The 25,960-nt window shown below is 38.9% G+C and overlaps 1 long non-coding RNA gene and 1 pseudogene across 1 annotated transcript; one reads left to right on the top strand and one right to left on the bottom strand.

Moving 5' to 3' along the window:
• Window positions 1–277: 277 nt before the first annotated feature.
• On the bottom strand, window positions 278–5,131 carry LOC116094922. Its single transcript, XR_004120358.1, has 3 exons — window positions 5,015–5,131; window positions 1,451–1,545; window positions 278–920 (listed from the first exon to the last, which is right to left on the bottom strand). It is a non-coding gene; the product is annotated as an uncharacterized LOC116094922 (long non-coding RNA).
• An 8,201-nt stretch (window positions 5,132–13,332) lies between these two features.
• Window positions 13,333–16,606, top strand: LOC116094840 (annotated as a pseudogene).
• The last annotated feature ends 9,354 nt before the right edge of the window (window positions 16,607–25,960 follow it).

Here is a 25,960-nt window from a genome sequence, read left to right as displayed (position 1 = left end):
AACCATCCAGATAAACTGAGCTCATTAGCTGGGGGAAGTGATAAAGATCTGTGCCTTTGTCTCTCTTTCAGGTAAACGTAGATAGTTACGTGAATTGCTTGAAGCTTTGTACCCTTTACTTCGCTTCAACTCTCTTTTCAAAACTGGCTATAGTCCAACTAAACACTACAAAACAACCTTATAAAAAGCAAGAAAAATACAAGTAGCACCTTCCCAATGGAGAAGGAGTTTAGACTTTTAGAAACTCTAGTTAAAATGTTTTGAAGACATGCCAAAATCTTTTTTCTTTTTCCATTTTTATTTATTCATTTTTATATTAATTACATCCTACTGAAGCTTCCCTCTCTCATCATCTCCCTGCCTCCCCTTAACTCTTCCCCATGTCTATTCATTCTCCTTTCCCTTCAGATAAGAGCAGGCTTCCAGGGATATCAGCCAAACATTGCATATGAGGTCACAATAAGATTAGTCCCCTTATATTAAGGCTAGGCTTGATAAACCAGTATGAGGAAAGGGGTTTCAAAATCAAGGGAAAAAGACAAACACAGTCCACCCTACATCAATCTACACAACATATATGCAGATGATCTAGATTAGACCCATCCAGGATCTGTGTTTTTTGGGTCTGTCTCTGCGAGCCACTATGAACTTTGGTTAGTTGATTCTTTGGGGCCTGTTATTGTGATGCTCTTGACTCCTCTGACTTCTACAATCCCCAGCCTCTTCAGAAGAATTTTCTTTGGCTGATTGTCTCTGCATCTGCTCCCATGAGTTGCTGGATGAAGCCTCTCTGTTGATGATAATGCTAGGCTTGGTTTTATAAGTAGCAGAATTTGGTTTGTTTGTTTGCTGGTCATGTTTGGTTCTACCATAGGTCTCTGTGTTAGCCTCTAGATGGTGTCAGGCATGCATTCCTTCTCCTGAAATAAGTCCAAATTGGACCAGTTTTAGTTGACCACTCCCATCACTCCTGTGCCATCTATACCCCTGCATATCTTGAAGGCAGAACAAATAGTAGGCCAAAGTTTTTGTGACTGGATTGCTGTCCCAATCTTTCCACTGGAAGACATGTCTTTTATAGAAGATGGCTGGATCAGGCTCAATATGTCTCACTACTAGGTGTCTTCTCTATGGTAACCATTATGGCTTACTGAGAGTTTCTCTTGCACTAAGTTTTTACCTTAGCACCCAAATACCCCCAATTCTAGTCTTCTTCCCCAATATTCTCTCCATCCATCCCCTTCACCTGATCCCTCCTTCTCCCATTCCTATTTGACCACATTCCACCTACAAAATCTATTCTATGTCTCCTTCCCAGGGAGATCCATACATCCATCTTGACTCCTCCTTGTTACTTAGCCTCTATGGGTTTGTATATTGTAGCATGATTATCCTTTATTCTAGATCTCATGCCCACTTATAAGTACATTCACTTTAAACATTTCCTTACGTGTGTTGAGTTCTCATCAGTAGATTCTTGGTATTCTAGACATTTATATTGAATCAGCTTGAGAAAATTTGAAGTTTTTTTCTTTCATCTCAATACTTTCATTTTTGAATTGTAATTTGTGGTGTGACACATAGGGACAAAAGAAACACGTGTTAGCAACAAGTAAAAAAGCTACACAGAGCTAAGACATCCAAAAAGTTGTTAAATTCATCAGAGGATACAGATCACAGTACAAACTTCTGCATCTGGTATAGCAGAAATAGTCGGGAAGCAGTTTGGTAGAAAAGAAAGCTGGAAGTAGAACTTCCCTGCTTGGAGCCATCCCTGGAAACCTAGTGGCTTAGTCGAGAGCTCCTGGAAATCAGTCAGGGCAAACATGAGTATTCAGAACCTGGAGAACATTGCCATGGTACAGGTACTCAAACTTAACATGAATTTCAATTCTAGAATTGCTACTGGGTCCTCTCATTCTGAAGACAAAAGCGAAATCTACTCATGCTTTTGCACAGAGATGAGGCAAAGAACAGATTAACAGACAAACAAACACCTAAACAAACAAAGTCCATTCCAAAGCACGAGGGAAATACTTTTACCAGAGCCTAGCTACATATGGATTCCTCCTTGTCTAAGCTACAAATAAAAGAGATACATCCAACTCCAGCCCAAGTTCCATCCTCACTTAAAGCTTCGGGTGGAATATGAAGCATACTGAAGTTATCAGAACAGAGTCTCACTAAAACGCTGAGGTTTCTTCATAGGAATAAAAGATGATTTTGATGCCGATATAGATACTCTAGAAAACATAACTGAAGACCTATATAATCTGATTCACATTATTCAGTATTGTGGCAATTTCCTCTGAAGTCCAATGCCTTTAAGACACAAGTTTTAACAATGCTTATTAAGATTCAGGAAATTCTAAAGAGAAGCTCAAAAAGTTGGAATGTGAACAACTGAAGGATAAGAGGAAGTGGAAGCCATGTAAAGTGACAGAGACTGGATTAGCACCCTAACCAAGAGAAATGAACCAAGCTACTTTGAGGAGAAAAACCAACTTGACTACCTGGAAGGAGAACAGTCAGCTGAGCTGTCAAGATGAAGGCACCAACTGAGCTACCTGAATGGGAGAAACAAACCAAGATTCTTAGAGGTCAGAGACCAGCTAGGCTGCCTGGAACTCAGACCAGTCAATCTGCTCGGAATCCTCTTTCCTGAGGAGCTATCCACAAGCTTTGCTGTGAAATTTTGGGTTCCAGGATTGATAGAACACAAACCTTGCTGGCATAAGATCTGTGAAATGCAACTGCATCATTCCTAATCCTGTAAGTGAACTCACACTTTTTCTTTTTTAGTAACCCCAATAAGTTTATAGGTTAAGCAAGAAGGATTTGGGCAATGTTCATATTTTTAACCTGTCATCATTTCTCTGTCTGGAGTAAGCACACATTTTCACTCATCTCCTTACAGAGTATCAATCCTCAGACAGAAATGTCCATATTTTAACAGTAGCTAGACATGGTACTAAAGGAAGAAAAGAAGCTAAGATGAATAGCATCAGAATCACACGTGGTAGGAAAAATCTGACAAGCACTTTGACAATGCCCAAAGTAGACAGACAAACAAAACATATAGCTTTCAAAGTTAGGATGTTCAAAGAAAAGCACTGACAATAAAAAAAGCAGGATAGTCCCGAGAGAAATGGAAACATGGAAACTAAGAAACAACTAAAAAGAAGAATACTCTTGCAAAACATCATGCTACCATGAGTGTGTTAGTAAAGATAAATACCCTGTTACAACAACTCTCTTCTTGATATCACAGGTAAAGATCTTTATAAACTAGAGCACAAAGCATGGAAAAAAAATAAACCTGCAACAGAGAAGGAAAAAAACAGAAGAGATAAAAAGGACATAAAGAGGGGAAGAAGAAGGCAGTGAAGCAGAAAGGGAAGGAAGAAAGAGGAGAAGCTAAGAGGAGAAGGTGTGGGGAGAGGAGGAGAGAAAAGTGAGGAAAACAAAGGAAAACAAAGGAAAAGGAGGAATAAAAGGAAACCTGGCAAGGAGGCAAAGAAAAGAGTGAGAAAGAAAAACAGAAAATGAACCAGAGGTAAAGTTTAGCCCATATGAGATGACATGAATAGGTGTGAGCATGGACCATCCCATAAGCATTGACCACCACTCTGTCTGAAGGTATTTCCTCCAGGATTATCCTAACATCAGACATCCAACCAGAATTTCAGGAAGATTTCAGATAGGAAACAAAAAAGTGTTGAAAACCTGTAACAAAACAAATCAAACTGGAACTTCAGAGATCAATGACAGAGAGAATCCAGAATAAGGCAGATCACTTCAACTAAAGTGAAACAGTATAGAGATTAAGGGAAGAATGAGAAAGATATTTAGTAGACACAGACATAATACTCAACCACTTAGAATGACATAGTGTATAAAATAAAATGACAAACACATAGTCATATTTAAAACAAAACACCAAAGATACCAACAAATGAATCTTGTCTGCAGACAAATAAAATAGGGAAAGAAAGAAAAAATTAAAACAGCATAATTATATCACTGGAAGTATTTGAAAATGACTAAAAAGATTTGAAGTGCATTATTTCAGTAAGAGTTCTAATAAAAATTAACTGCATGAAAATAATAACCACATACTGAATTCTAAGTAAGGCTTTGCATGCGCTTATATTTGAAAAGTATACAAGAATGAGCATACTGGCATATACGTATATATTCATCCTAGATAATAGTAGTACATTTTTACAAAGATATAAGAAGCAGGAAGGAAAGAATACTTAAAAATAGAAGGAAGAAAAACAGAGTTTAGGCAAGTGGAGATTTTTAAATAAATGTCAAATTTAAAGAATATGAGAGAAACCCACTTCTCTGCATAATTAGCATGTGTGAATAGTTTATGTAAAATTTGATCAAATGCCATTGCTACTATAACGTTACTCACTGCACAGGGAGTAATATAATGCTATTTGAAAATAAATTTATATTATTTTTTTGTGTAATAGCTGACTAGAGAACCTAACAAAGCTTTAAAAATAGGAAGTGTAGTTTGTAAGAATGGAGAAACATGGACTATGTAAAATACTCAGCTAAACATACAAGGTTGAAAAGGTATATTTGACAGCAATTGTGGACAAGATTGAGGGAATAAAGAAGAGAAATTAATATATTGCACACTAATCCATCTTCTATCAATTATTACCTAGTATGTCAGTAATGTAGCTTCACCTAATCAAAGAGGGAGAAAAAGCCAGACTATAGGTTGCCTCTATGAATATTAACTGTAATATAAAACCAGGTATATATTTAACATCGTTTGATTGATTTCTCTACCTATGATGGTTTCTTTCCTAGAGTCATGTGTTTTCCTTTGTTAAAATGAAAACAAAATCAATTCTCATATATTCTCCTTTTTACTAAGTGATAGGTGAAAGACGAACTGACTTCTATGTATTTACTGCTTCAAGACTCCTGTCCCAGGTCTATTATTTAAACGTACCTGTGACTTGCCAATAGAAAGAAAACCCTAGGTTACCTTAAGCACAGACACAGGTTTAAAACCCTCAGTTTTGCTCAGTCTCCTTTTTCCATGTTGACTTGGACAGCTAAATCCTGGTGGTACCTGCAGGTTGACAAGAGTGAGGTGCCAGAGCACAGCTTGAGTGTTTGCTTCATAATGGGCATTCAGACATAGATGAGGTGAGAAGTGACCCGAGAGGTAATTGCCAGAGCTGGTCAAGCACCAGCTCATACAATAACTGATATCGGTGGAGTAACATCTTTGAGGGCCATCTGGAAAGATGAGAAGACATTTTCCTAGCATTTTTTCCTGTCAGCCCTATCCTCTTGCCCAGGGTCCTCTAAATCACGTTCATCTCCTGCCTTCTCAGCCTGCCTGCATTCAGGCTTGTTACCAGGACAACCCTCTTTCTGCCTTCTGCCCTATCTCTTTTCCCCCTCTGAAGAATACTTCATTCTATCCTACCTTAAGGATTTTCATGCCCAGCTCTTCCTGCCTTATTAAACTTTCCTTGAAGAACAATACTCCCTTTAAACTTCCTGCCCATTTTTCCTCATCACAACTACCTCTCCTTCTAAGAAAAGACCCCCACCGACCAGTTCCCTACCTAGTCTTTCACCCTCATCAGAAAGCTAGCCACTTTTAGGGAGATAGGGTAAGTCTAAAAAATCGAACAAGGATATGGGCTTTCCTGTAAATGGATCATTTCAGAAATGCACTTAGTAAGAGTTGCTAGAAACCCTGTGCTATGAACCCAGCAAGAACAGTTGAAAGTCAGTTTACAGCCTTGACCCATTCAGCATTGGCACTTGATTTGACTTCTTCCTAAGACTGAATGCAATTGAAAAACAACCCAGATTTTCTGAAATAAAACAATGGCCCAAGAACAGAGCTTCTCACAGTCACTAAAAAGGCCTTTTTTCGCTCAAAAATTAACACATGCATTTTAATAGAAAGCACCATGTCTTTCAGGGCTTACACAAGAATTCTGACGAATTGACTGACACTCAAGAAAATGGACTGATACAGGGTCTGTGGTGAGTCTGACTTAATAATACTAAATGTACAGCGATTGTGGAGATGATGGTAAGAGGGTGGAAAGGACCCATGCTTGCCAAGGTTGGCTCTGGACTCCAGTTACAAGGGTTTGTGATTATGGATAAGTTCTAGGCCATTTTACAATTCAGTTTTCTCACCATAAAATGGAAGTACCACAGAGATATGTCATGTATTCAGAGGACAGTTAATAACATAGTGAGAGGTATCTATACCAAGCTCTCAGAGCTAAGTGCTTAAGAGATTTTAATAAGAGTTAAAAAGACAAATAGGCAAAGAATGATGATTTTTGCATATACATGTATTTTGGCCAGTAACTATATTTGACTAAATATAGTTGGCTGAGACGGACAATACTGAAGATTAAAGATGAGTTAACTATGTAAATTTCAAATAGACTATTTTGCTAATACCATGTATTACTCACACCAAGAGAATACAGTTTTACAATATACTTAGATTAGTATTTACCAAATATTGTAACTTATGGAAAGAACTAAATTATTTACATTGAAAATAATTTATAATTGATAACAACATATATAACATGTTATATTTTATATAACATATATAACATATAATTGATGCCATAACACACCACATATAGTATATATGTTATATAACATAATCAGTACAAATGTAAAACAACTTTGCTAAAATACTAATACACAGCAGGAGAGGAAATAGTTAATAGTATCAGGTATAATGCATAGTTGCCCAAATAATGCAAAATGAATCACTTTATAGATTCTATTTAAGGGTCTGCAAGATGGTTTAGTAGGAAATGTGCTTGCTCTATGAGGCTGTCTATCTGAATTTCATTCTTGGAAGCCAGGAAATGTTGAAAGTAGAGAACGGATAATAGTTTTCTTCTGGTCTTTACCTTTGTGCTATGCATATCACCCTGATATCATGCACACATTCGTATATTTAAAGGTATTTAAAAACTGGCTTCAACAAGAAAAGCAAAATCTATGACTAACCTGTTTGTTGTTAATAAGTAAAGAACTTACATGATTTTTAACACATGCATTTAAAAATCAAAGGATAAATCTTTGTGAGGTAATAGCTCCTCTGTTGGACTGTAGACTCCTCTTTGTTGCTAAAAGGCACTGAACATCTTATATGTAGTCACACGTTTAACAATTTTATAAGTAACAATAGGCTTTATGGAGTTCCAACTTCTTAATATTTTCCTTATTTCTGCTTCAGGAAAGATCCTCCAAGTTGCGAACACATGTCCGTGTCCTATGCCATTGACCATCTCTGCCAAGTGTGGGGAAGCTATCCTGCCTCATGAGAACAGACTAATGTTCCAGCTGAGTTTTACTTCTGCCGTTTGTCAGCATTGCTCTTGGCCATACAACCATGGGCCATTTTCTTGGTTAGTAAGGATGCTGCCACACGCAAGAACGTAGAGAGCACAGGCTTCACAATAAGCATTCAGTCATGAGAGACAACAAGGAGTCCTGTGATGTAAAGGCCACACAAGTCAGACACTTGCAAAGCCAACCACGGATTTTAGCGAAGAGAAAGGTTTAAAAGGTCTGCAGGAATGGAAACAAGAAGGATTTCCTGGATTTTATGTGTTAAATCCAGTTGCCAACTTTTGTCACTTCTCCCTCTCATAACTCAGTCCCTTTATTCTACTTGTTACAAGCTGTTTAGGCTGCACTGGGCCTCACAGTCCAATCCTTCATTTTCTGTTTTCTGTCCTACGCTTTCTCTCTCCTGAAAAATACTTCCCTGCCACCATAGTTTATTGATTTCCATGTCACACCCTTCACGCTTTCTAACTTTTCTCTAAATTTCATTTACTTTCTTCTACATTCCTGTACTCTATTGATTTGAACTCCCACCTAAGAAGCCTGCTGAGTAGTTCTCCATTGTATCTTCTACAGTAGTACAAGACTATCCACTTTTGCCAGGCTTGATGGAATGGTTTCAGAGCCATGGTTCTCTCCTCTAAAGATGCAGTTGAACAGTACTGAGATGAGACCTCTAGCAACCTGCCTTGGTGTAAACAATGAAGACAGCATTGTGCTAGGATTATTTCTGCATTAACCTATCTAAACAATTTGTTCTCTTTTCTACATATGATCCTCTCTTCAAAACAAAAGGATAAATATTTGAGTGTACTCATGCCATAGAGATAATTCTATTGTCACTAGAAAGCTTATGTCTTCACATGATTAAGCTTGAATAATTCACTGTGTCCGTCAGATAACAGGACAGAAACATCAAGAGACATTGACTGGCATAACTGAAGCAGACAAGACTCAAGCCCTTGGTGTGTATTGGTAAGCTCTGAGGCAGACATCAGCAACAGAGGTTTGAATCCGGACTCAGTTTACTACAATCGTAAATTATTTAAGCCTTGTTATAAACTAATTGGAATGTACCTATAATAGTGCTTGTCATACTGAAAGTTCTTAAACTTTGCCTTAACTGGTTGGTCCTAGCTTAGTACGACTAAAATCAGAGATGAATTTCAAATCTAAAGGGCTCCCTGTCTGTAAAATATTTCAGGACAGCTTGAATTGACTTTGTCCAAGAATACAATCTTTGGGGACTCAAATATTTCTCTGTAGTTATGAGCACAAGTTTGCTTTTCCAGAGGACTTGGATTTGATCCCCACACTCATAGAAGATCATGACCTCTGTATTTCCATATTTATAGGACCAGGCGCCCTCATGGCCTTCATGATGTGCACAGACAGGCATGCAGAAAAAAATACAAATATATTCAATAAAATTACATAAAATAACACAATCTTCATCAGATAATGTGGAACATTTAGAAGAATGGGAGCTAGAGAAAGAAAACTAGCCACAGTAAAATAGGAGCTTAAAAAATATATGCACTAAAACTCAGTAGTTGTTTTGTTTTGTTGTTTTATTTTTTCATAGAGAAAAACTATATGGTATATTTATATAGAACTTTACATTAGGTAATGTTTAACTTTTACTATACTATATGGAAAGTTATATGTAAACATAAATGGTAAATATGGGTGTGAATGAATTTTCATTTAAAGAATTAGAAGAATGAAATTCTATAAGTCACAAAGAATTAAGAAGACACATGTTCACCATAAATGTGAGTCAATGCCACCAGTTGGTATCAGTGCTATTGAAAAATAGAATACATAAGCATTAGATCAGCATTCAGAGTCCCCTACCAATATATGGAGTTTCAGAAACTCCAAACTACAACTAGAAAAAAAGTAAAATATCCTTTATTTTGAGTCTTTCTCAGCTTCTAGAGGACCTCATAGGTTTCAGGAAATATATTCAGAGTCTCAATATAAGGAGACATAAAATCACACTCAATAAAAAAGAAATCTTTCACTCTGGTCAAATCCTAACACGTGTTCAAATGAAATTAAGGCAAAATGCTGTTTGCCTTAATTACACAATGTAGATCTTCTAAGATTGATGTACCAGAATATTTTTTTTTGCAATAAGTGATTTGTGATTACTTGAACTGGCTCATTTTTATTCAGTAACCATATAGAAAATCAGAATGTTTGCTATGATCTGGTATTTTCTAAAATGTTTGCTAAAACTGCTATTTTCCTGTGATCAAGGGCTCCAATAAGATTAAGTTTGCAAGCATTCTGTGATTTCTCCAACAGAGCTCTCTCTTGGAACTAGTATTCATCTGGAGTAGTACAGGGAGAATGCCTCAGATGTCCCTAGCTTAATCTCTTTCAGCTTCTTTATACTTTTGATGTTTTTAAGTTTGGGATTTATTTCTAAGTCAATATTACATAAAGAAAAGCAAACACTGTGGTCTAATTTAAGCAAAGCCCGTACAGTTCAAACCCAGAACATTCTGCATCACCTCACACTTCATTCTTATCCCCTTTTTTTCTCATTAGGTGAACTGACAACATCAGGACTGCAGGATTTCTGAGGAACTACAATATTGTAAATGACACCACTGTTTACAAAGCTAAAATACTGATTCATGGAGATCATTACACATAGTCCACCTCTGAGTGACCATTTTTGGTATTGTTGTGTTGACTAAACAAAGTGAACAGTGCCTACAGTAATTACTATTCAGTTAATACCTAAATAGTATCAGAATTAACTTCAGACAGTACAGATTAAATGAGGGAAGTTAAAAGAAAGGAAGAGAATTATATTATAATGTTAAAGGGTTAATATAACCTTTATAGAGGGAACCTGCAGAACCCACCTCCAACAGAAATACAGGGCATCTAGTGAGAGAGGGTGTTGCCATCCCACAGTCAGAACACGGACCCATAATTGTTCCAGTCTGAAAAAACTGCAGGGATGAAAAGGAAAAGAAAGGAGCCTGAGGAAAAGAAGGTCCAGTGACAGGCCCAAAGTGGAGTCCAGCTCAAGGGGAGGCACCGAGGCCAGACACTATTACTGAGGCTATGGAGCGCTCACAGAAAGGGACCTATCATCACTGCCCTCCAAAAGACCCAACAAGCTGCTGAAAGAGTCAGATGCCGATATTTACACCCAATCAATGGACAGAAGCTGCTGACCCCTGTGGTTGAAATAGGGAAAAACTGGAAAAGGCTGAGGAGGAGAGCGACCCTGTAGGAGGACCAGCAGTCTCAATTAACCTGAACTCCTGAGATCTCTCAAACACTGGACCACCAAACAGACAGCACAGACCATCTGATATGAGGACCCCAACACATATTCAGCAGAGGACTGCCAGGTCTGGGTTCAGTTAGAGAAGATTCACTTACCCTCAAGAGACTGAATGCCCCAGGGAGTTTAGATGTCTGGTGGGGTGGGTGGTGGACATCCACGTGTAGACATGGAGGTGGGGAGGAGGCATGGGATGTGAAACAGTCAGAGGGTGGACAGGGAGGAGCATAAAATCTGGAGTGTAATAAATAAATAAATAGATAAATAAATGATTTAAAAAAAGATGAGCTCCATAAAGTTGATTTTTTTTTTTCTTGGTTTTTTGAGACAGGGTTTCTCTGTATAGCCCTGGCTGTCCTGGAACTCACTCTGTAGACCAGGCTGGCCTCGAACTCAGAAATCCACCTGCCTCTGCCTCCCAAGTGCTGGGATTAAAGGCGTGCGCCACCACCGCCCGGTTGATTTTTAAATAAGGTTAAACATGTATGCAATAAATATTACCAGAGATTAAGCAGGTATATAAAAAAGAGAAGGCAAAATTTTGGTAATATTGTGACACTGATGAATACAAATTTGTTCTGTATGGGAGTTTAGCATATGTGCTATTGTTGAAGTAAACATATTAAAATCTTGAACACTTAAAAAAAGTAGAAATAAATTGAAGTGCCTGTGTACTCAGAGATCACGTCATATATTCACAATGGAGATAATCGTGGTGAGAAATTTCTAAAGAAAAATTTTGAACTATGTAACATTGAAAACATAAACCGAATAAAATTTTAAATATGGAATAAATTTAATTGAAAGCTACAAACTGAAATCAAACTATTATAATGCTCAATGAAATATTAAACAAAGAGAAATGACCATATGATTATATGACCATAATCAAACTATTTATTTGAAAAGATCAATAGTATCAGCAAGTTTCAAGGTAATCTAAGAAAAAATTAATAAAATCAGAAAGGAGACACCATAACAAAAGATAGAACAAGCTCTTGGTCCTCAGTACAAGAAACATAACACTTGCAATGATTCAAACAGAGAACAATATATTTCTATATGAGACAAATCTCAAAATTGATATCCAAAAATTGAACTAATGAAAGCATACCCTGTAGAAATTCATTCCAGGGAGTATATACATTGTAGAGGGAATTTTTGTATTACTGAATGTAGATATTAGAAAAGAAAAACCAAATGTCTATACCAGAAAACTATTGAATAGAAAGAAAATTGAACTGCGAGCAAGCAGAAGAAACACAGTAATAAAAACATAAGGGGAAAAGACTTGGTTTTTAGTTGTAAAAAGGTCCATTGCAAACGGCAAAATGTTTTTGGTTTAGGTTGAATAAAATCAATGCTTCTAGACAATAAAGGCAGAAGTATGAGCAAGTTCAGTATGTCAGAAAATAAAAGGTATGACAGGAACTATAGTGAGCATCACGGGTAACTGTGTGCCTATTTGATGAGCTAAATGAAAATATGTCCAGTTTTCAAAAGCTACAACTTGGGCATAAAAGATTTTGCATGAACAATTTGCGCAAAAAACCTATTTAATTATTTGTATAACTACTGAAGAAATTAATAGTTAGTGTTGCCAGACTAGGGTCATACATAAATGGCTGAGTACTTGTCTACTAGTGGCAAAATTTGGTATCAGTTTAGAAAACTGAAGTATTTAATGACAATTACTGTTATTTTGTGACGCTAATATTATATTTTCTAAATGTAACATTAATTAAATCATAAAAACATTGTTATTTTCATAAAAGGTAAAGTTGTGAGCCAGTCAATTTTGCATTCTAATAATGGTACTCATGTTAAATGATGCCCGCCTTACTTAATTGTGATTTTCAAATACATACATAAACTCTAGATTCAAAACACTGTCAATTTTTCACTAATTTATCTTGATTGATGAACTGGCTGAGGGCAAATGGGAAGAAAATAAATGTTAGTGTTGAAGGTTAAAACACAGTTTCTCTTGACTCTGTGTTACCATTCATTAGAATGAGTAATGGGTATGACTCACAGCAGACATGGACTCAGGCTACGGTGCAGGCACTACAAACAGCTTTGAAAATATTTTTCACATCATTGTGAGTTACATACCAAATTATATCTGTAGCGCACTGCTTTAATTGAATGGATTGGAAAACAAAAATTATGCATTAACACTTGACGATAGCACCTTCCTAGAGGAGCACTATTTTGAATTTAACTTTATGGTCTATAAAGTGAATACAATGGGAGGGAATATAGGACCCATCATAGTATTATAATGATTTACTATTAATATTATAATAATTTCTAAGTACAGATAAATTGTGTTAAGTTTATTTTAAAATATATTAAAATGAAAATTATGCATTCTGAAGTGTTTGTTGACTTATTTTAATACCTAGGCTCATCTCAAGATTCGGTAAGTTTTCCTTTATTAACATCTCCCTCAGTTATTGCTTTCTTTTGAATTTTAAGTATTTCTATGTTTTCATTACATACAGTTAACATGTATAGTTTAAGAGGCACATTGGTTAGTAACAGCGGCGGCAGCAGCAGAGGCGGTGGCAGGTCCCGAGTCCAACGAAAGCAGTAGTGATTTCGTATTTTGTATATACATTTTGTATATTCTCTATATGATGACTTCTCTGAGCAATGATCATTGCCAAGGTGCAAAACCCACAGATGCCAACAATACATGCAGCACAGGCACAGAAGCAAGCGGTACAGGCAACGGCCGAACAGATGCGACTTACTTAAATGATCTTTAATAAGAATGATTCCGATTTGGAAGCTAAAGTTAATCAGCTTACTGAGTGACGGGGGAAAAACACATTGTGGCCCTACATGACTGTGAAAGTGATGTGAACAAAGCTATCAATATACTGCTGGAAGCGAATTCTGACACCACTTCATGGGAGACTGTAGGAGGGAAGAAAAATAATTTTGGGAGAGGAAGCTCAGAAAACAAAGAAAACAGAGAGAAGAGGATGGAGAGAGAAGCAAGCCGTGGACAGGAAAACAACAACTTCAAGGAAGAGATGGCAACAGAGACGGAGAGTTAAAGGTGAAGAGAATGGAGTTGATTGCAGCCAAGCAGACAAGCCTTCAGAAAGAGGCAAGCGGGCCTGAGGCAGAGGATGTGGACGTGGCGGGGGCAGAGGGACAGGAAAGTTCTCTGCTCAAAGCATGGGGATATTCAATCCTGCAGACTACTCAGAGTCCATGTCTATAGATGGCTGTGGAACCAAGTTGGTAGTTTGGAAAACTGCTCAGAACGGTACAAATGAAGGGGGGACCTGAATCAGGATTCGCAGAGCCTCACAGTGTGTCTCAGGAGCTGCGGAGCAAAAGTTCTTACGGACTTAAAGGTGCCTCGAAGAATTCTGTGGAAGAGTGGACAGCAGAAGACTGGACTGAAGATCTTTCTGAAACAAAAGTATTCACTGTTTCATCTGTTCCAGCAGAGAATCAGATCACACCTGGGCAGAGCACTGATCTGGTGGCCTTGCTCCATAAACCTGCTCCTAACACCCAAGCCGCAGAATTCAACTCCTTTGAAACGTTCCAGCAGCTGGGCTTCGGCTAAACCCTTGTCTTCACAAATTCTCAGCACAACACTCAGATGGCACCAGGGACTGCAAACTCCATTCCTGCCAGCTCATATTCTCCTCTGAGTTTGTCATCCATCCTTGGCCCAGGATTTGGAGAGTGACCTCAATCAAAAGTGGTGAACATCTCCAACTCCCAGATTTTGGACAAGTTGAAACCATCAGGTTTGAACCTGTTTCCTCCCACTTAAAGTGCCCAGCAGAACAACAGTGCGAGCCCCCCTGGCCACCACTGCTACTTCAGACCTCAAGTCCTCAGCGCCCCAGACTTCAGTCCTCAGATCTCAACTTGAGCCAGTTCTCACACAGTTGAGCCATAGACAGCAACACCAGACCCAATTAGTCAGTGTTCCTTCTCCTTGTTTGGAGCTCTTTCCTTCCCGGGTAAAACGTCGAGAATCAACACCTGGAGATGGTCCTACTGCCAACAGACTTTCACAGCTTCCTGACATGGCTGTTGAAAATATTGTATCTGCTCACCAACCACAGCCCAAACTCATTAAACTTCCTAAGAGCTGGATAACTCCAGCTTCTAAGGTTTCTGTGTCCTCAGTGGAATGACAGGATCTGCAAATGTCACACAGCTGAATGTTCAGTTTGGGACCCTGGAGTTCGGATGTACAGCTTCAGCCTGTGAAAATAGTAATCATATTCCTATCAGCTTGCACCCAAAGTCTCAAAGTGATCTCCTGAATGCGTCCTTCCCAATGACCAGTGCTGTACAGAGCTCCACCTACACAACTTCAGTCATTACCTCCCCCACAGCTTGTCATTGGGCTCCACTAGCTCAGTAACAACTTCTTCCTCTTATGACTAGACTTCTGTGCATACCAGGATTGCATACCAAAGCTCTGCAAGCCCACCAGACTCAACTCCGGGCGCTGTTGCTAACGGACATGGTTGTGGTTGAAGTCATCCCACAGTAGACACTACTTCATCTGTTCCCCCTCCAGAGAAGCCAGACCTTTCTGTCCTCCTGTCTTTGAGCTCCCTGCCCAGCCTCGCCTCCTGCCCTGCACTTCATCCATCCTTGACTCTGTCTGGTGTCCTCTTTCTAGGTTTAGCAGCTCCCTCTCTGGCCTCCAGAACAGCTTGGAATCTGCACAGGCAACGCATTCCACAAGGACTCCCCACACACATGCCGGTGTGTCCTCAGCTGCCTTTTCAACAGCAGCAACCTCTGCTCTGAGTGCCCCATCCTTAGGGGTTGTCCTACCTGGGAACATGAGCGCTGTGAGCAGCCTATGCCTGGGTGCGACCACTGTGATGGTACCTAGCAGCAGCACCAGGGCTACAGCCTTGGTGATCTCAGGCGAAGCTACGCCCAAACCTACCTCCGCTACACAATCAGTACCTCGTGGGTCCTGGAGGGTTGCTTCCTGCTTACCCAATCTACTGTTATGATGAGCTCCAGATGCTGCAGCCATGGCTGCCAACGGATTATTATAGAATAATATAGGATTATTCTATAGATTAATATAGAATTCCCTTTGCAGCACCCACAGCCCTTGACAGCAGAGATGGGAATCTAGAAAAGAATCCATATTCAGGTAACATCACAAAGTTTGGCCTAGGAAACTGCATCCCCTGCACCTCCAATGACACTAGCTCGGGCGTAGCAGAGCCCATCCCAGACCTACCACAAGACCCAGTAGCCCTTTTGGAATCCTGCTCTGACACCTGGCTACAGCTATACACAGGCATGCCCAGTGTCTTCCAGTATGGGCCCACTATGTTTGTCCCTCCAACCTCAACGATGCAGCACGGTGGTGTGATTCCCAGCACTCTCCCGATCCCTTTTCAGCAGGCCAGTGGCTATGGGAAGCATGCTCACAGCACAGGTTATGATGACTTGACCCAGGGGACAGCGGCAGGAGGCTACACCAAGGATGGCTATGGTGGATCATCTCAGGCACCAAACAAGTCGACTGGTTCTGGGCCTGGCAAGGGAGTGTCAGTATCTTCAGGCACTGGCTTACCTGATATGACTACAACAAGACAGACTTTTGACAAGCAGGGATTACATGCAGGTACTCTGCCACCTTTCAACCTGCCTTCTGCCTTGGGCTCCACTGGGCCCCTGGCCGCTGGAGCAGCCTCTGGCTACTCACCTGCCCAGTTTCTGCACATCATGTCAGCCCACCAGGAGTCCCGCTCCAAGCTACTGTACCACCACCCACCTAAGGATGCCCCGAGTGGCTCTGGTCAGCATAGCCAGCTCAGCTTCCGGTAGCCCAAGTCTTAAGCCTCCAAACCCACCTACAAGACATTCCTCTGTACGGGACAAACTAGACCCTGAGAAGGAGAGGGTGGGCTCTTAGGCAGGTTCTACTCTGGGCAGGAGAGAACACAAGGAACACATCTCTGGGAGCCCTGTGTCCTTCCTGGAATTCTGAGACATTAACTGTCAGCTGAGCCTCTGTGGGAAGCCTGCCTCCCAGACAGACCCATTATTGTATGTAATGTATTTATGTATGTATTTGTAAATGTAATAGAAGCCTGGAGGAGAAGGGCTGTGGCTACAAGTAGCATACAAGTGTGCATTTCCAGTCTGGACACCCTTATTATAGTCTTGTAGGCTCCATTCCCACCTTTCTGCCTTTAGACTTTCCATGTGGCCCCAGCTAAGGGACTACTGGGTGTGCCACTGAAGGACTGGTTGTTTGGGGCCAGGTCAGTACCAATGAAGAACCAGAACTTATCTCATTCCTTGTGAACGGTTATGTTTTCTCCTCTGTAATTACTTCATACTTGTTTTTGGAATAAAAAAAAAAAGCATAAATACACTATAGTATAACTTCCCAAGAACAACCACTAGAAACATTTTGAAGGCAACTCGAAAGAATGAGTAAACCAGAATTACGACACCAAATATAGAATTCTTTCACCTCTTTGTGACCATTCATTAACATGAGTAATAGCATGAAGCTGAGGATTTTAACGGGGGCTCTGGCTATGGGGTTCAGACACTACAAGCAACTTTGAAAATACCTCTAATGTCATGGTGTTACATACCAAACACTCTTGTGGAACATTCTGAAATTCAGCCTGAACGTGTTTTGTCCTCTAATAACAATTGTGCCACCATTGCACCAATATGCTAATCTGCCTGGCAGGTTGATTCTCTGGTACGCAGGGCCCAATGTTGGGTAAGGCTACTGATGTCTACTCTCCCCCAGCAGCCTGCACAGCATCTTTAAGCACTGTGGTAAAAGGAAGCCAACAGAAAGTCCATTCCTCAGTTGACTTGAGATTGAGTTATCATTCCTCACAGTTAAAGTGTCTTCTGTCTTCACTGTTAGAAACTTGCCAAAAATTGGATAAACAAAGGCAGTTGAAGTGGTGGTATTAATTTAGTGACTTCATGGTCTTCTCTGGACTAATAATCACATGTGTCCCCTATCTTGTACTTTGATTTTAATTAAAAAAAAATGCTTTATAGGAGTTATATTGTCTACCCACACTAGGTAATTATACTTGTACTGTTTTAATTTGAAATGTAGTTGCCAACTGTTGACTTTGCATAAGTCTTTCTCACCTTAAGTTTTCGTTAACCCTCCCACTAGCCCTCCATTCCCCATCACCTTATCCCTCTCTCCTTAATGCTTAATCCTCCATATCCCATCATCTTCTTTCTTTCATATGTGTATCATTACATACGCCTTACCTTGGGTTAAGCCATATGATTTACCCATACTCCTCACCCCACTCTGCTTAAGGCTTTCTGCCCCTAGTTTTCCATCTTACTACTTTCCAAACACATCTGCATGTTGTATCTTTCTAACTTACTTCTAATTTACACTATTTTATTTATAACTTTATTTGTATATAAACATTATTCAGATAAATTATGTATTTTGCTCTTCTTAATAGTTCACATCATTTCTACCCTCTCTGATACTTATATAGCCATTGTGAAAGACCATAAGATCTTTAACATAATTAACAAAATGTTAAATTGTGTGTGGTTCAATGAAGGTGCATTTGTCTACATGCAATTTTCTAAGTTACTTTTATCTGAGGGCTTTAAATTTTGTTAATGCTAAAGATAAGAGAAGATTTGAGGGCAAAGTAAGCAAAAGAGAAAGAGGAAGTACTGGAAAGATGGCTCAGAAAGTGAAATACTTCACAACAGCAGGTCATGTCACAGCTTCCCAGCACCCACATAGTCATGCACAGAAATGCATGCTTGACATCCCAGCACATGCACATATGCACAGCATATGGGAGGAATCCTGGCCAACCTATGTAGTCAGACAATAAGCTTCAGGATTAGTGGGAAACCCAGAACCCTCAGGACAAGGAAGCAAAGGAACTGCCAGGGACAGGATCCTTCTGGTTTCCTTCGGTATCTGGAAACTGACCCTGAGTCACAGCTCTCCATATTCAAATTTCTCCTGGATAGAACTAGTTGCCCAGAGTACTGACACACAGGCTTGCAGGAGAGACAAGCTACAACAGAGACAGCAAGACCAGCTAACACCAGAGATAGCCAGATGTCCAGAGGCAAGTACAAGAACAAAAGCAACAGAAGCCAATCTCACACCACAGGGAGCCCTGGATAACCTAAGACACCAGAAGAGAAAGACTCTGATTTATAAATCACATCTCATGATGATGACAGAGGACTTTAAGAAGGATATAAATAACCCCCTTAAAGAAATACAGGAGAACTCAGGTAAATAGATAGAAGCCTTTAAAAAGGAAACACACACACACACACACACACAAACACACACTCACACACACACACACAAACACACACTCACACACACACACAAATCCCTTAAAGAATAATAGAAAAGCACAACAATACAGGTGAAGGAATTGAACAAAACTACTAAAAATGAAAATAGAAACAATTAAGAAATCACAAAGGGAGACAAGCAAGGTGATAGAAAACCTAGAAAAGAGATCAGGAGTCATAGATGCAAGCATCACCAACAGAATACAAGAAATAGAAGAGAGAATCTCAGGGGCAGAAGATAACATCCAGGAAATCCAGGACACAATGAGAAGACCAAACTTAAGGACAACAGGTATAGAAGAGAGTGAAGATTCCGAACTAAAGGGCCAATAAATATCTTTAACAAAATAGTAGAAGAAAACTTCCCTAACCTAAAGAAGGAGGTACACATCAATGTACAAGAAGACTACAGAACTTTAAATAGACTGGGCCAGAAAAGAATTTCCTCCTGTCACATAATAATAAAAACACCAAATGCACTAAACAAAGAAAGAATTTTAAAAGCAGTAAGGGGAAAAGGTCAAGTAGCATATAAAGGCAGACCTAACCAGAATTACACCAGACTTCTCACCAGAGACTATGAAAGCCAGAAGATCCTGGGCAGATGTCATACAGACCCTAAGAGAACACAAATGCCAGCTCAGACTATTATACCCAGCAAAACTCTCAATTACCATAGATGGAGAAACCAAAGTATTCTATGACAAAACCAAATTTACATAGTATCTGTCTACAAATCTAGCCCTACAAAAGATAATATATGGAAAAGTCAAACACAAGGAGGGAAACTACACCTTAGAAAAAGCAAGAAAGTAATCTTTCAGCAAACCAAAAATGAAGATAGCCACACAATCATAGTTTCAACTCTAACAACAAAAGTAGCAGGAAGGAACAACCAGTTTTCCTTAATGTCTCTTAACAGCAAAGGACTCAATTCCCCAATAAGAAGATATAGACTAACAGACTGGATATGTAAATAGGAACCAGCATTTTAGTGCATACAGGAAACACCTCAGTGACAAAGACAGACACTATGTCAGAGTAAAATGCTGGAAAAAAAATTTCTAAGCCAATAGAAACAAACCATTCTAATATGAAATAAAAATCAACTTTTAACCAAAAATTATCAAATAGAAAAAAATAAGGAAGGATACTTCACACTCATCAAAGGAAAAAAATCTACCAAGATGAACTCTCAATTCTGAACATCTATTCCCCAAATAAAAGGGTACCCACATTCATAAAAGAAACTTTAACTCCATGCGCACATTGTACCTCACACAATGATGGTGGGAGACTTCAACTCCCCACTCTCATCAATGTACAGATCGTGGAAATAGAAACTAAATAGAGACACAGTGAAACTAAAAGAAGTTATGAACCAAATGTATTCAACAGATATCTGTTGAGAATTTCATCCTAAAAGAAAAAACAAACAAAAAAAATATATCTTCTTATCAGCACCTCATGGTACCTTCTCCAAAACTGACCATATAATCCGTCATAAAACAGGCTTCAACCAACACAAGAAGATAGACATAATCCCATGTATCCTATGAGATCACTATGGATTAAGGTTGGTCTTAAATAACAAGAAAAACAACAAAATTCCCACGTACACTTTGAAGCTGAACAATACTCTACTCAATAATAACTTGGTCCAAGAAGAATTAAAGAAAGAAAGAAATTAAAGACATTTTTTGAATTTAATGAAGAAGAAACAACATACCCAAATTATGGGACAAAAGGAAAGCCATGCTAAGAGGAAATCTCATAGTTCTGAGTACCTCCAAAAAGTAACTGGAGGTAGTATACACTAGCAGTTTAACAACATACCTGAAAGCTCTAGAACAAAAAGAAACAAATACACCCAAGAAAAGTGCACTGCAGGAAATAATCAAACTCAGGGCTGAAATTAACTAAATAGAAACAAAAATAACTATATAAATAAACAACAAGTCCAGGAACTAGTTCTTTGAGAAAATCAACAAAATATACAAACCATTAGCCAGTCTAACCAGAGGGCACAGAGACACTATCCAAATTTATAAAAACAGAAATGAAAAAGGAAGACCAAAAGGTGGACATTGCATTCCTTCTTAAAAGGGGGAACCAAATACCCACGGAAGGAGTTGCAGAGATTAACTATGGAGCAGAGACTGAAGGAAGGGCAAGCCAGCCTAAATATAGCTATCTCCTGAGAGGCTCTGACAGTACCTGACTAATGCAGATGTAGAGGCTCACAGACATCTATTGATCTGAGTACAGGGTCCCCAGTGAAGGAGTTAGAGAAAGGACCAAATGGAGCTGAGGGGTTTGCAGCCCCTTAGGACGAACAACAATATGAACTAACTAGTACCCTCAGAGCTCCCAGGGTCTCAACCACCAACCAAGGACTGCACATGGAGGGGTCTGATTGCTCTGGCAGCATGTGTATAGTAGAGTATTGCAATTTGATCATCAATAGGAGGAGAGGACCTCGGCCCTGTGAAGGTTCTGTGCCCCAGTGTAGGGGAATGCCAGGGCCAATAAGTGGGAGAGGGTGGGGTGGCAGGCATGGGGAGGGGGGAGGCAACAGGGGTTTGTTCTTGTTGTTCTTGTTTGTTTGTTTGTTTTCTGGAGGGGAAACTGGGAATGGAGAAATGTACATGTAAGTAAAGAAAATGTCTAATAAAAAATAAAAATAAATAAAATGGCAAAAAAGGGACCTCATTATAAAATCAGATACACTGAAAATAATAGAAAATAAATTAGGGAAGAGTCTCGAGGACATGGGCACAGGGGAAAATTTCCTGAAGAGAATATAAATGGATTATACTCTTAGATCAAGAATTGGGTAATGGGACCTCATAAAATTTCAAATATTCTGTAAATCAGAGGACAATGTCAGTAAGACGACCAATAGACTAGGAAATGATTTTTACCAATCCTACATCCAATAGATGGCTAGTATTCAATATATGCAAAGAACTCAAGGAGTTAGACTCCAGAGAACCAAATAAACTGGGCAGTGGTAACACATTCCTTTAATCCCAGCACTTGGGAGGCAGAGGCAGGTGGATTTCTGAGTTCTCGGCCAGTCCGGTCTACACAGTGAGTTCCAGGACAACCAGGGCTACACAGAGAAATCCTGTCTCCAAAAAACAAAAAAACAAAAACAAAACAGAAAACCAAATAACCCTATTAAAAATGGGGAACAGAAACAGGGGCAGGAAGGATGTGCTAGAGTATTTCTGGGAGGGAGGAAAATGGGGAAAGGATATAATATTTGAAATTTAAATAAAGAAGATATCCAATAAAAAATGTTCAACATCCTTAGTCATCAGGGAAATGCAAATCAAAAAGACCCTGAGATTCAACCTCACTCCAATCAGAATGGCTAAGATCAAAATCTCAGGTGACAGCAGCTGCTGGCAAGGATGTGGAGAAAGAGGAACACTCCTTCATTGCTGAGGGGATTGCAAGATGGTAAATCCACTCTGGAAATTAGTCTGGCAGTTCCTCAGAAAATTAGACATAATATTATCTAAGGACCCAGCAATAACATTCTTGGACATATACCCAGAAAAATCTCCAACAGGTAATAAGGACACATGTTCCACTATATTTATAGCAGCCATATTTATAATAGCCAGAAACTGGAAACAATTCAGATGCCCCTCAACAGAGGAATGGATACAGAAAATATGGTCCATTTACACAATGGAATACACTACTCAGCTATTAAAAATAATGGCTTCATGAAATCCGCAGGTGAATGAATGGATCTAGAAAATATCATCCTTAGTGAAGTAACTCAGTCATAAAAGACCGCACATGGTATGTACTCACTGATAAGTGGGTATTAGGCAAAGAGAGTGGAATACCCACAATACAACTCACAGACCACATGAAGCTCAAAAGGAAGAAAGACCAAAGAATGGATGCTTCCGTCCTATTTAGAAGGAGGGAAGTAGACTGTGCGAGGGACTTGGGAGAAAGAGAAAAGACAGGAGTAAGGGGAAAAATCAGGTATAGGAGGAGATGGAGGAGATGTATAGAGGGTCAGGAAATTGAAAAGAGTTGTTTAGCAATGGGGATGGGAAATTGAGAATAGCAACCAGAATGTCCCAGATGCCAGGAAAGCAAAAACCTCCCAGGACCTCACAGAATGACATTAGCTGAAATATCCCCAAAAGGGGAGGGAGAACCTGTGGAGACCATATCCAGACGTTATGCATGGTCCCCCGGTTGAGGGATGGGGCAACCCCCATCTCTAAAATTTTAATCCAGAATTGCTCCTGTCTAAAGGAAATACAGGGAAAAAGAGTGGAGCAGAGACTGAAGGAAAGGCCATCCAGAGCCTGCCCCACCTGGAGATCCCAGATTCAGCCAGCAAACCCAGATATTATTGCTGATGGCAAGAAGTGCTTGCTGATAGGAGCCTGATAGAGCTGTCTCATGAGAGGCTCTGCCAGATCCTGACCAATACAGATGCTGAGGTTCACAGCCAACTGCAGGACTGAGCACAGGGACCACATTGGAGGAGTTAGGGGAAGCACTGAAGGAGCTGAAGGGCCTTTACCTGGCATCAGTGGGAGGGGAGTCCCTTGGTCCTATGAAGGCTTGATGCCCCAGTGGAGAGGAATCCTATGGCAGTGAGACAGGAGTAGGTAGGTGAATGGGGGGAGCATCCTCATAGAAGCAGGGTAAAGGGGGATAGGATAGTGGGTTTGGAGATGAGAAACCCTGGAAAAGGGATAACATTTGAAATGTAAATAAATAAAATCAAAATAAAAAAGAAGAAATATACCATTTTACCATTTTTTAAAAATGGTTATTTTTTGGAGTATTTTATTACATAGTAACAATTCTTTTTACATACTTTCAATAATGGTACTTAGTTTCACAGATTTCTTTAATAAAATAAATACTGAATTCTCATGGCAATTTAAGCATTTCTAGGTTGCTTCTCATTATGTTCTCAATAGGACACACAATTAGTGTAAATTTTATTGTATCATTATTTTACCCTCTGATTTCCTATCAGGAACTAGGTTCTGGAATATGAGAATAGACAATATTGTTTTAGAGTTTGTGATGACAGTTACTCTCATGTTCTGTTCCATTTTTGTTGATGCTTTATAGATATGCATTTATAGTTCATGTACAGGTTATTTTAGTCACTTTGGTTTAGTCAGCATTGTGAAGTATATTGAGTTCATCCAAGTAATTCTAATTCTTTATCACCCATAGAAGAGTGCAATATATACAGTCATTTACAATTCGAGATATTTTAAAGATGTCAAACATTTGTGTAATGTTGGATCAGTATTGCATTGCTTGTTACTGTAAAAGTGCTGAAAATATAGGACACATTTGACTGATTTCTAAAAGCCTTTGTTTACATGAACAAAAAAAATTATATAATTTATTCTAAAGCCAAACATGAGTGACTCTGAGCTAGGAACACAGGTCTGGGTTTTCCATGATATGATGTCCCACTATGGACTTGGTGATATGGAAATTTATTGGTTATAGAAGAAAGAAAATCCTTCAATAATAAATTTGGTAAACATTATGATAGGACCTTCTTTTACAGCAAAATATGGAAAAATTCTGCTTTAAGTTTTCAATATCTATTGACATTCTTAGCTTTTGAATTGTTAAAATATAATGGCAGGCAAAGTTTTGAACGAAAGATGTTAGACTGAATATCCTGGTACTGAATTTCTAATTATCTAAAAGTAGCACAAATTAATTTGACTCCAAATTTTAACAACAATAAAAATTATCTCTTTGTAATACAGAAGTTTCATTCATTTGATCATATAGAATCTTCAACTATGAAGCTCTCCCCTTTCTTCTTCTTCCCTTTTTTTTTTTTTTTAATTCTTGTGGAAATTTTCCTTATATCCTTCAACTGAGGCTTCGGTGTCATACACCTGTTCTTTACAAGATAATTGATGAACTGAAAATCAAAAACCCCGCAAATAATGTATTATCCTTCAAATGGAAAGGAAATGTTAAAGACATCAGACACCGACATGGATAAGAATGAAAGTGAGCAAACCAACCGTCTCAGGAATCACTGAGGAAGCACATGTGGAAAGAGCTAAGCAAGACCTGTGTAAAGAAAACACTGGGCTCTGTGACAGTGTCGATGGGGAACACTTTATAATTCCCTACCGCTAATGGAAGTACTGAAGACAATAAATGCATATCTAAGAAGAGGAAAGTTCCCCTTTTATTTTTTGGCTTCTAGATATCCAATCACAATGAACAACCCTGAACAGAGATATAGAGTATGTTTGTACGTATATGTATGTATGTATGTATGTATGTATGTCTGAATGTATGTGGCTGTGGCTGCCCTGATTTTTTTACACTTAGTGGAGTATGCTACAGATTATGAATGAATCGCCATCTGTAAACATGTGAATCGTTTCTTTACTGTAACTCTATATGTAATCATTTAAGTGCAAACAAATAAATTTGCTTCTCCTAGATCAATAACACTCACACACAAACACACACATATGCACACACACACTTACACATATATATATATACATACACATACACTCTCTCACACACACATACACACATACTTATATACACACAGGCGTATTTACACTCACAACTCACACACACATACACTCACACACTCTTACACACATACACTCTCACACACACATACATCCATACATACTCATACACACACAGACATATACACACTCACACACATACACACACACACACACATATATATATATATATATATATATATATATATATATACATACACACACATATCTAACACTTATACAGAATAAAATACTTTAAGAAGTATTGAAGCATTTTCATTGAATTGGTTATAGTTCTGGAGATGACTCATGAGTCATTAAATATACTAAAAGTTCTATT

The sequence above is a fragment of the Mastomys coucha genome, unplaced genomic scaffold (genome assembly GCF_008632895.1).
Source record: "Mastomys coucha isolate ucsf_1 unplaced genomic scaffold, UCSF_Mcou_1 pScaffold17, whole genome shotgun sequence".
Taxonomy (NCBI): Eukaryota; Metazoa; Chordata; class Mammalia; order Rodentia; family Muridae; genus Mastomys; species Mastomys coucha.
The sequence above is the reverse complement of the archived record's forward strand: the minus strand, read 5'-3'. Positions and strand labels throughout refer to the sequence as shown.